The sequence below is a fragment of the Condylura cristata genome, unplaced genomic scaffold, assembly GCF_000260355.1.
Source record: "Condylura cristata isolate star-nosed mole 26May11 unplaced genomic scaffold, ConCri1.0 scaffold00024, whole genome shotgun sequence".
In the NCBI taxonomy this organism is placed as follows: Eukaryota; Metazoa; Chordata; class Mammalia; order Eulipotyphla; family Talpidae; genus Condylura; species Condylura cristata.
This window is the reverse complement of record NW_004567125.1, coordinates 32576496-32588767: the sequence shown is the minus strand read 5'-3', so window position 1 is coordinate 32588767 and position 12272 is coordinate 32576496.

The window sequence follows — 12272 nt, the reverse complement described above, 5'->3', positions numbered from 1 at the left end:
CACTGCCAGAGTTCCGCAGCTTCTCCCCCACATCTCCTGCTATGCAGCAGGTCTATGATCAACTCATAGGGGAACTTTTCTGTGAATGGATTAAGACAGGGCTGAAATTTCATATTCCTGGGTGTATCCGGTTTTCCCAACACCACAGGTTGACAACAAAACTATCCCTATTAGGTATTCTTGGAGCTTTAGAAAGGAACTCTCTGTTTACAATGGTAAACATAATGTCATACATAAATATGCCAAAACAACGTAGTATACCCCTTAAACTGAAACTGTCTTTTATATTAATAATAATATTTGATTTTTTGTAAAAGTCATCTGTTATAGCTACATGAGCTCCTTTCCTCTGCCCTCTAATTCTTACTGGTCCCTAACAGGAGCTACACCAGCTCCCGTTAACCTCCTCATATCTTTGAAAATAGCCCTTAATATAATTTCTCTTCAATTCCCCCTTTGAGTGCATTCACTCTTAGAAAAAAACTCCAGACCAAAGGAAAACAGGAAATACTGTCACTTGTACTGGACTCTGTATATTTTATTTACCTGGAATTGCTCACCTGTAAGAATCTGGTCTTCCCCTAGATATTCTCTGAGGGATCCTGGCTTCTGATTTCTCCCCTTGCTTCCTCCACCCATATCACCCCCGCCCCCAGCACCTGAATTTACACTGGTGAAAACTGGAAGACTATGGAAGGTTTCAGTTCCAACAAGTGATAAGTACCTGTAATTTTTACTTCTGTCAAAGGCTGATCAGCTGCTTTTCTGAGCTGTCTTCCTTGCCCTCCTCCTCCCCACCACCCCATCTCCAAGGGATGGGACATCTACCTCAGCTTTCACCCTCCTTCTTTGAGGTCCAAGTCCTGGTTCCCAAAGCCAAACCCCAGTTGGGGTCTTGCTCCAATGGGTCCATTTCTTGAAACCACAGTGCTTCTTCTTACCTCTCGACATGAGAAATCCAGATGCAGGACCACAGACTACATAGGAAATGCACAATTACTCCCTCGCCTCCAGGATGTATGCCCCTAATCACAGTAGCATGAAGTAACTTCATTCCCAAGGCGGTGTTCAGCTGAGACAAAGCTAGTTACAAAACCTACAGCGTGACATTTTCTCTTTTCTTTCTCTCCCTCACAAGTACTATAGAGTGGACAAACTATAGCCCAAAGCCAAATCCAGTCCACTGTCTATCTTGGTAAATAAAGTTCTACTGGTACACAACCACTCCTATCCATTGGGTATCACCTACAGTCTGCTTTCCTGCGATGGCAGCTAAGTTGAGTTATTGAGTCAAAGACTGTAAAGACTGTAATTTCTAACAATGAGCAACTATATACCAGAGACATTTTACAAGAGTGGAGTGGGGAATGGGATCAAAAATGGGATGTGAAAGGTGCACAGGATTATGGTAATGACACATAGGTGAACTGGTGGTGGGAAGTTCACAGGGATTACCGAGATGGAAAAATGCACAAAATGAAGAATGATGTAAAAATAAATAAATAATTTTTTAAAAGACTGCAATTTTTGTAGCCTTTATAATCTCTCTGGCTATCTACTGAAAAAATATAGAAAAGAATACCTAAGCTCTTTATTTAAACCCCCCTCTACCTTGTAGGAATGGTCACTATGTATGGCTTAGATGACCCAATTCATGTGAGGCTTAGAACAGCACCTGGTGAGCATGAAATAAATAACTACCACAGTTAATAAAAGCTCAGACCCAAAAGACACAATTGAGGACAGAGGAAAATGCTGAATTGGAAGGCTATCTTCCTGTTGGTTTCTCAGTCCTGTCTGCCTTACTTGCCACACAGTATTTGAACTGGTTTCCCAGGAGTTTGGCTTCTACTTAGTCCTGTCTCAGCCACTCATGGACCCCTATGGGCTTCTCCCCTCACCCCGTATTCTCTCTTTCCGGGTGTCTCCTGGTTCTGGGCCTTTCTTGGCCCACCTTCTGAAGTTTCCTGCTGGGGAAATGGTCCTTCTAGGGTCTCCATTCTCTTCAGGGGTTCAAGGACATACTGCCCACCTGGTTCCCCAACCTCCAGACTTAGATGACAGGTGCTGGCTGCCCCCTCAAGCCAGAAGAAAGGAAGGAAGGACCTCCTCCCTTCTAAAGCTGAAGCCACAGTGGGCAAAACAAACCTTTCCATACATTTCATCTCAACACTCTGCTTGCCAGAGGAGTACTATTAAGAAAGAAAATCACATCACATCACACACTCATGAACACACATCCTCATATATCTTGTGCACAACTGACATATACATAACCATAGACACACATTCAAACACAAGGACAGTTCAGAAATGCACACACTTTTAGAAATGCAACTCTGCTCACTCAGCATCAGGCACATAATCCCTACACACACAGATAAGCACACCACATTCATGAACACCCACAAACACACAGCTACACACACGCCTTCCATTCCCCGCACTTCTGCCTGTAATACATGACTCCATACAGTGACTGTCATAAATCCTCCACCTGCACATACACCTTGGCAGACACACAAAACTCCAGGCTTTCTAATCCATTGCCACATTTAAACATGCAATCCCACCCAACTCTTAGGGAAGGCAGCCCTGCCTATAAATTCAGTAGCACATAGCACGACAAGCACATACACAACTTCGGACCTCAGGTCACCTTCAGGAGAGCCAAAGTCTCCATCAAGACCAGTTCTGTCAGCATTGAAGCACTAAACCCCTGATAGAAAAGAGAACTGAGTCCTGGGAAGGAAGGAGACGGCAGTCACAGAGATGGCAAACTGCCAGGAGTTAGGGCAAGGACAGGGACCGGATGGAGAGAGGAGATGGGTAGGGAGACCCCAGGCCAACTACTGTGGTAAGAAACTCACCTGTGCTACCCGGGAGTTGAGCGGTGGGGCAGGGAGTAGCTAAGACAAAGGGCGCCGGAAAGGTGGAAACGTGGACTCAGAGGGCGCCCCATCACTTGACCCTACGGTGGACCAAGCCGGCCTCGTATCCCACCTGCCCAGGACCTCGGCGCCCCAGCACGCAGGGGCTCTCCACTCACCCACGCTCGGAGCGGCTGGGGCCGCCTGCCCGCGCCTCGGCCTGCTGGCTACGCCCGGATGCAGAAGCCGGAGCCCGGCGAAGGGCCCGGCCCGGGCAGCGGAGACCCGCCAGGGACCGCTGTGCGCTGACGAGGGAACCGGACGGCAGAGGCACCTGCGCGAAACCCTCACGCGCTGTGTGCTGGTGGAATCCCGGCTGGCCCTGAACTCACGTGGGTGCAGGGGCACCAGGCGGCCGGGGGAGGGGGCGGGATCCCCTCCGGGATGCCCCCCGCCTCCCCTGCGCCCGGCCTGGGCTCTGCAGCGGCGCGGGAGAAAGGGAAACGCGTGTTTGGGGAGGGAGGGGGGCGCTAGAGTAGGCGGGATGGGTCCAGCCCCCGCCCCCAGCTCGGATTCCAGCCCCGGAGCCACCGCCCGCCGCCTCCTCCAGCCCCCTCCCGAGGCCTGAACATCCCTAGAGAGCGCCGGTACCAGGCCCTGGCTCCGCCAGGCCCGCGCCCGCATCCTCCGCCGACTTCTGGGCAAGGCTTGGGCGCGCGAGCATCCTGGAGACCGCGGTCGCCGCGCGGGTTCCTCTGCGCCGCTTCTCCCTCTGGGTGCACATTCCGGCCCTGGGCACTTGGCTGCCGCGTGCCCTGGGGCAGTCCTCTCCGCTGAGCCTGGCCTCCTCATCTAAACGCATATGAGAGTTGATCCCACAGAAAATTAAAACCGAAAATTAAAGTATATGAGCGAGAAAATGCTGTGTAGAGCACAGTGCAAATGGGAGCTGAATAATTGCTGTTAGCATTACAATTACTGTTATTACTCTTTGCTGTCTTTAGTGTACACTGAGAAATGTCGGTCCTGCCTCTCTTCAAAGGGCACCGACTTGGTAGCTTTCAACATCTCCGCCTCTCCTGAAAGCTAGTTGCCATTTTAAAAAACTGAGCACAGAACCCACAATGGAATAAAAACTCAATACTTGTTTTCTGATATTGCTATTGGGGAGCAGTGGTTGCCACTTCCTAATCTAGACAGCCTCGTTTATATTTAAACTATGTGCATATGAAGTAGCTGTCACCTACAACCACTTGCAGATGAGGGGACAAGCCCGTATTTAGAAAGGCTCAGTATCTTGCCCAAAGTCACAGTCATGGTACAGCCACCCTAATTCTAATTTGCTGTCCTACAATTTGCTGTCCAAAGCACACCTTCTAGGTAGGTGGTTGTCAAACTTCCCAGTATCTTGGGATCATTAGGGGAAAGTTTTAAAATTCTGATGCCCAAGTGACACCTCAGACCAATCACATCAGCATCCCAGGGACCCAGGCACCATAGGCTTTAACGCTCCCCAAGTGACTTCAATGTGTAGTTGAACCCGAGATGTCGGGTGCTGCTGGACCACATTTGCAACTCCTGTCTGAGCCCTTCTTATTCCTGTTTCAGCCATGAGCTCCTCGAGCCTAGAGCTGCCTGGCTTTTGCAGTCTTTCAATCCACAAATATTTATTGTGCAGCTACTGTCCTGCAGTAGCGTCAGCTAGGAGAAAAAAGAGCCCCTGCCCCTTCACACAAGGTAATAAAATACCAGTGATTCTCAAACTGCGGAGTCTCAGAACACTTTGCTCTCTTAAAAAATTAATGAGGATTCCTCCCAAAACCAACAACCCTGGTCTAATTGTGATTTATGAAAAATCTGACAAGCGCCAATAGAAGGGCATCATAAACTATACCTGACCAGAGCCCATCAAAACTCAAAGACATCAAAAACAAAGAGAGTCTGAGAAGGGATCGCATCACATTAGTGATGATTAATATAACATGGGATCCTGCAATAGAAAAGGATTTGGCAGAAACAGGGTATCTGAATAGAGTATGAACTTTAACAACATATCAGTGTTGGTTCATTACTTGTAGGAAATGCATTACACTAGTGGAAGTTATTATAATAGGGGAAAGTTCGGGAATTGGGAGTATGGAATTATCTGTACTATGTTTTCAAATTTTTTGTAAATATAAAACTACTGTAGGAAATTATGTCTATTGGTTTAAAGATTATGGAGTTTTTTTTTCCATGTAGATTATGCTTGTTGATCTTTATTATGTTAGAAATTAAAACTAAGAACATTGTTTAAGAATTATTTTTAAATTACATTAACTCATTACATATTATCTAAATAGTGTGTTTTTATGAAAAATAACAGTCTTCTCCCAACCAAGAAAAATTATGAGATCAATGATGATTTTTACACTTTTGAAAATTTCTTTAAGGTCTATCTTAATAAAAAGAAAGTGGGATTCTCACACAGATGATTTTTATCATGTAAGGATTCCACGTTTGCAGTCACCTACTCTAAAATTTATTTGCAACCCCAAAATCGACACATGAAGCACTTTTGTGTTTGTTCATTGGCCGACATGTACAGTGGTGGAAAATTTGATGTGGCTGATTTGTGAGTTTCCAGCCAAGATCAAACAAGACAGTGTTCTGATTTGTTGTTCCAGCTCTTATACCATAGCAAATGTCCTTTCCAGTGTATTTATTTAGTGCCATTTTTCACCTTCTCATTTTACAAGAAGGTTGTAATGTGCCTCACAGAGAAATATTCGATGAGCTTTGCTCAGGCTGTAACTGTTGGTGACTGCAGTGTTAGTGAATCAATAATATATATCAAAAGCAATATCTTGACACAAACAGAGTTAGGGAATGATTAGTTCACAACAGTGTTGTGACTATAGGCTCACAGGTCCCTAACTAGTAATTTTTGCATTAAGTTGGCATTTTTCTCGGTATTGGCACTGGAATATTATTTCTTTCACTAGAAGAGTACCCCTGAATGGAAAAAAGATACAGCACACCGCCTAAAGATAACTCATAAAAAATAAACAAATGAATAAAATCAGAAAAAATTCAAAATATGCACTCAAGAATTGAGATTTAATGAAAATGAATCTTTATTGCTTCCTCAAGGACATGCTAAAGTGAAACTGATATCTTTTTTTTTCTTTTTTTCTTTTTTTTTAAGATGTATTTATTTGTGCCTACAGAACTGGCGTACAGGCCAGAGGCTCAGGGGCGGCGAGAGGCTTCACCAGAGACAGAGTGGGGAGCAGAACAGGCAGATCGAGAAGTACACTGCTGAGGGGAGCAGCGGGCGGGTCAGGAGAGGTCTGCCACGCCATGTGGTCACCTCCCGGGCAGGTGGGAATCAAACTCATGCGGAAATGGTTTTAGATTCTCAGTGCAGGGCTTTAACCCACTGCGCCACCAGGGAGGGCCGAAACTGATATCTTTTAACCTTGGGCGAATGGCAGTGCCAGGACAACAACTAGCAGTTTGGTGTCACTGCTTTGGTTCATGCCAAGATGCTATTTACCCGCTGCAGTTTTTGGTACAACCAGTCATGGACTGAACACAGTGGAAAAAAGAAATGCTATCTTAGTATGGGTGTGAAAATGGTTTTGATCTTGTGCATCTCTGAAGGCCTTCCAGGAGAGCATACCCCAGGAATATGCAAGCCACACTCTGTAAACTGTTGTCAGAGGGTGATGAACCCTTGAAAAACAATCATCAGAAAAAGAATACATAAAGGGTGGGAAAAGAGAAACATTCTTTATTGGGCAAACAGTAAAGGTCTAGGTATGGATTAACATTTCAACAAAGACCCAAAGAAGATGAGGGAGGGTGCCATGAGGTTATCTGGAGGAATGATGATCCAGGTGGCTGGAACAGCAAATGAAAATACTCTGAATAGGAGTATTCTTGGGTGGGGACAGCCAATAAGGAGGGTGGCATGCATCTCCTCGACAAGTTGACAGTCAGCTCAGTCTCAATTTGTCCTCCACTAGGAAGCATTTGAGAAACAGCTCGGGAAGACTTGTCTGACCCCAGGCAGGGCGCTTTTGGGGTTGACAGGGCCTAAGCTACTCTGCATCTATCAAGAACCAGGTGCTGCCTGTCACTCTCCGTATGCAGTGTTGAGGGTACAGACCTTGGATTCCAGACCTCAGTCTGGATTCTGCTTTCCTCACTCTTTAGCTCTGGAAGCTTAGGCCTGGGGGCCTTGTTTGTCGAAGTTGGTGTCCCTTTCTGTATTGGAAAGTCCAGACACTTTACACTTGCAAAAATTACACCCTTAGAGCTGTGATGAGGCTTAAATGAACTAGAAGATGAACAAGTTCTGGAGCATTAATGCAGAGCATGGTGATTACAGTCACAACACTGCAGTAAATATTTCAAAGTTGCTTAGAGACTAGATCTTAAATGTTCTCACCATAGAGAAAGAAATGCTAATTATGTGATGTGGTATAAGCTTTAACTAGCACTACGGTGGTAATCACATTACAGTATTTAAATGTTTCAAATCAACACTTGTACACTTTAAATGTACATGTTAAATGTGTCGATAATATCTCAGTTTTAAAAGTGAAGCCTACGTGAAAATCTAGATAAAGATTAACAGCTACAATTCTCCGGGGCTTGAAATATGAAGCTCTCAAGGTGGCTGCAAAGGATTTGGGGGTGGCAGTGACCCCTGTTATGACACAGATAAATCCTGACATTTCCTGAATGAAACACAAGGTCATATATTCACTTGCCATATTTGAATCTATGGCAGAATACATAGAAAAAATTCAGAACAGGTAAATTCAGACAAGAAGCACATTGGTGTTGCTAGAGGCTGGGAAGAGGAGGTGTGGAATAACTGCTCATGAGTACAGGGCCTCCTTTGGTGCTGAGAAAAATATTCTGGAACTAAATGGAGGTGACGGTTGCACAATACAGTGAAAGTACTAAATGCCAGTGAATTGTACACTTTAAGACAGTTAATTTTATGTTGTGTGTATGTCATCTCAATAAGAAAAATGCAAGGGAAAATCCAAAACCCAGTATTTAAGATAAATGATATTTCTATGCAACATTTTTAAAAATCAAAATGGATGCAATAAAATCACGATGAACAAAATATCAATACTTCAGATAAAGACAGTGCTGGAATTTGTGCTCCCAGATGCCTCAGCTCGACATTCTTACTGATTCAAACGTGAACATTCTGATATTTAGCTCACTATGGGTTTTTGTATTAATTTTGTGTTTTCTAACTGCTCGCATTGAAATATTTTTATAGGAGAATATCTTTGTTACCTCTGAATGGTGAAAAGATACCATAAGCATATCCCCAGAGAATTACTCATAAAAATACGGTACCTGGTAAATTTCACTATTTCAAAATCACAGATAAATACAGCGTTGCTGTCTCTCTCTCTGCCCTAGTCATTTTTACTTTTAACCACTTTATTTACTTATAATTTCTATATACAGAGCTGAATGTATTTCATGTTTACAGCCAGATGATTTTGGGACTAAGCCTGTGACACCATCACCACCATCAAGGTCAGGTACACACATGTCCTCTCTCAAAGTTTGCAATATTATTTGCCTTAATTACAGAGGTTTTGGTACTTTCTTACATTGTGCACCCCAAACATAAACCTCACTCTCCTCACCCTCACTGGGCCCCTCAAGTTTCTCTCTCTCTCACTCTTTCAGTAGAGGAAAGACTATAGGTTCCCTGTACAACTATGTTAAGTCACAGCCCACATTGTCAGGAAATGCTGGAGCCGGGCTAAGAGCCCGGCGCAGGTCCATTCTGACCAGTGGTTCTTGTTCTGGCCCTGGTGCTAGGAAAGCAAGCCCTCCCAGGTGGAGCTTCCCCACGCTGTCCCAAAGGACTGCCCTGGCTGTAGAGTGGGGGCCTGAGCAGGGCTGAGGCAAGAGAAGGCTGAGGTAGAGGAATTGAGGCTAATTCCTCTGTGGGAAGCACTCCCTATTAATTAATTAGGGCAGAGCTAGCCTGCGGCATCCCCGCAGCCCCAAGAGTCATTAAGGGAGAGGGGGTCTCATTATTGGCTAGCAGTTTCCCCATCATTCTGGGGGCCCCAGAGGGAACAAAGGAGGGGACAGAGGAAGGCCAGGTCCCTCTCCGACCTCCCTCCCATTACCAGGATGGCCTAATATGTAAGTGAATTTCAGGAAAGAGAAGAAGAGGAAAGTCAAAAATGAGGGGTCAGCTCCTCCCTCACCCACCATTCAGCCTGCATTTATTTCCGAGCTATGCAGACAGGTAAGCCCATACAGACAGAACGAAAGGACTGGAGAGGCTGCTCATGGTTGCCAGATTTCCTTTGGGTTTTGAACAAATTCTGGAACTAGGTAGTGGCAATGGTTACATAACACCATTGCTGCTGAATGTGCTTAACATCAATGAATTATGACTTTAAAATGATTACAATGGCTATGGTGTTCCTTTTCCAGTGTATAAATGCTTCAACTCAGCATGCTATATGCCTTAAACTTGAACAGTGTTATATGTCAATCATATCTCAACACTGGGGGGAAATGGTTATAGCAGTTCATAGCTATTTGTTCAGCTTTTATTTAAGAACATCAGTTTTGTGCTCAGCATTGCTCTGAGTTGGGAGGAGAGGAAACAGCCCTGCCCTCAGAGTGCTGCCTTAATGGAAAATGGTCCCGGAACTCTCCCTGTGCGCTCCTGAGACATTCTCCATCCTTACCTTGCTCTGTGTCTGTCTAGGATACCAAAGGTTCTCTTGCTCGCTGGTGAGAGCAGAGCCCCCACATGAGTGTGCTTCTGTTTCTGCTGAGACTTCCCTCTCAACCAGAATTTAGAGCAAAGAGAAAAATAAATGGGCATAGATAAGTTAGCCCTGGAGATCCAATGTGAACAGAAAATATTAAAAAGTTGAAGTATTATAAACTCAAAGTTGCTAAGAGACTAGGTCTTAATTGTTCCCACCACCAAAAAGAAGTTATATATCGTGATGGCAGTATCTGAGTACTCTGAGGTGTTAATCATACTTAAAGATTTAAATACATTAAATCAACACTTTAAATAGCAGTTACTGATTCTGTCACAGTCCTGAAGCCCAGAAGTCTAAAACTAAGCTGTTGGCAGGACTGTCCCCCTCCAAAAGCTCTAGAAGAGGATCCTTCCTCACCACCCCCACCTTCTAGTGATTGCTGGCAATCCTTGGCATTTTTATGCTTAGAGATGCAACACTCGGTCTCTGCATCTTGTCACATGGCTGCCTTCCCTGTGTGCCTCTCTACTTTCACATAGTCTTCTTATAAGGACCCCAGTTATTGGATTAGGACCTTTCTCTAGTATAGCCTAATATTAACTTAAATGGTGTCTGCAAAGACCCTATTTCCAAATAAGGTCACATTCACAGGTGCCAGTCCTCACAGGAGTGAGGACCTCAACTACAATTTTGGGAGGACAAATTCAACCACAGCAGTGGGTGAGGCCCTTCATCAGTCCTGCTTCCCACTGGAGTTGAACAGCCCCATAAATCAGAAGGATGCTTGCAAATCAGACATCCAGAATAGGAACTTTCATGGCAGAAACAGCAAAAACTCCTTGGTTGGTCCACACATGGATTATATCCAAGCATGGCAGGCCACCAACACTTAGCCATAAAATAAATAAGTATTAGAAGGCTGGGGTAGGCACCATGGATTCAGTGATAAGATTCAGAAATGAATAAGATGCGAGATACCAGCAAGAAGCTGATATCTAGAGATAAGTACAGGCTGACGAGTGCTATGACAAGGACAGATAGCTGCATGGCGGTGTGATACTTCAGATCAGAGGGATAAGAAAGGGCCTTTTAGGAGATAGTTTGAGCAGAGAACAAAAAGCGGAGAGGGAGTAAGAAAATGTAGGAAAAGTAAATGGGGGGGGAGGAACAAGCACAAAAACCATGAAATTAAAACAAGCTTGCTGAGTCTACGCAGTAGCCTGACTGCTCCACAATCATCCAATGTCAGAATGTTGGGAGATGGTGGGATGAGGCCAGATGCTAAGGAACTAGGATCCTGTCGCTCATAGTAAGAAACCTGGATGCTCTTCTAAACTTGAGGCTCACCTCACTGACTACTCCCTGATGTTACTATATAGTCATGCTAACCTAGCAAGTATCACCCAAATCTAAATGTAATTGAGCTTTTACTGGGAGAAGATGAGGAATGCAAAATGAATGGAAGACAGGCACCTGATATATTTGATACTCCTGCATTGTCTCCTCTGTTGTTTATTCCATGGGTTCCTGCAGATGAGGAATCTGAGCATGGCTTAGCTGGGGTTTCTGACACAGGGTCGTCAACCAAGCTGCCAACAAGATGTTATCTCCAGACTAGTCTGGAGCAACATCTACTTCCATGCTCACTCTGAACTTGCTGGTTGATTCCTAATGGCTGATAGCCAGTGGTTCCCTCATTTCTTGCCATACAAACTTCTCCATTTCTAAAAGAACAAGCAATACAGAAGCCATGATCCCTTTATAAGCCAGCTTCAGAAGGGGCATCCTATCATTTTTGCCATATTCTATTGGTTAGAAGTGAGTCACCAGGTCCAGTCCACAGTCACAGGGAGGAGGCCTACACAGGGCATGAAGATCAGTAGATGGGACCTTTGGGAATCATCTTCAAGACTTCCTGACTCACCTGAAGAGCACAATATTTGAAGGCTGAATAGCAGGCAACCAGGACCCAGAAGGAAAAGTGTGAAGGAGTACAAGAGAGAAGATTCAAGTGTCAGTGATTGACAATTTCAAATGCTACCTACAGACCAAACTGAATGGGCAGAAAAGAAAATGTGTAATTTATCAATCGCCTAATCATTTTTAGGAGACTAGCTGATAGGGCTAAACGAGCCCTTCTCCCTCACCAGCCAAGGATCACTCTGTAAGAAATGATCAGGAAGAAGTTCCTTTCCCAGCCTGGGGCTTCCCACAGTCTCCTGACACCTCCCCCAGGAAAGCGACCTCATTTCTCAAAGACAAAATTGATTCTAGGTCACATCCCCCTGGAACAAGAGACCATTTGATGTGATTATCTCTAAGAGAAAGGGGGCACCTACTAAAAGTAGAACCTGCTGCCCCAGAAGGGAAGACATTGGGGAACTTAAAAAGGGGTCTCTGATAATTACCTGCCAAGATAGCAGAGCGAAGGGCAACTCCATTTAATGCCAAATGAAAAAAAAAAAAAAAGAAGAAAAACTAGAAGCTTTAGAAGGTTCTTCTTCCTCATAAATTTCACTCTATTTAATCCAAGGGCAGAATTTTGCTCCCCACTTTGCTGTACTCATATAGAACAGGTGGTCCCAGAAATGATGACTGCAAAAAGGAATTCCTGTAAAGCATTCTTCATTATAAAAAT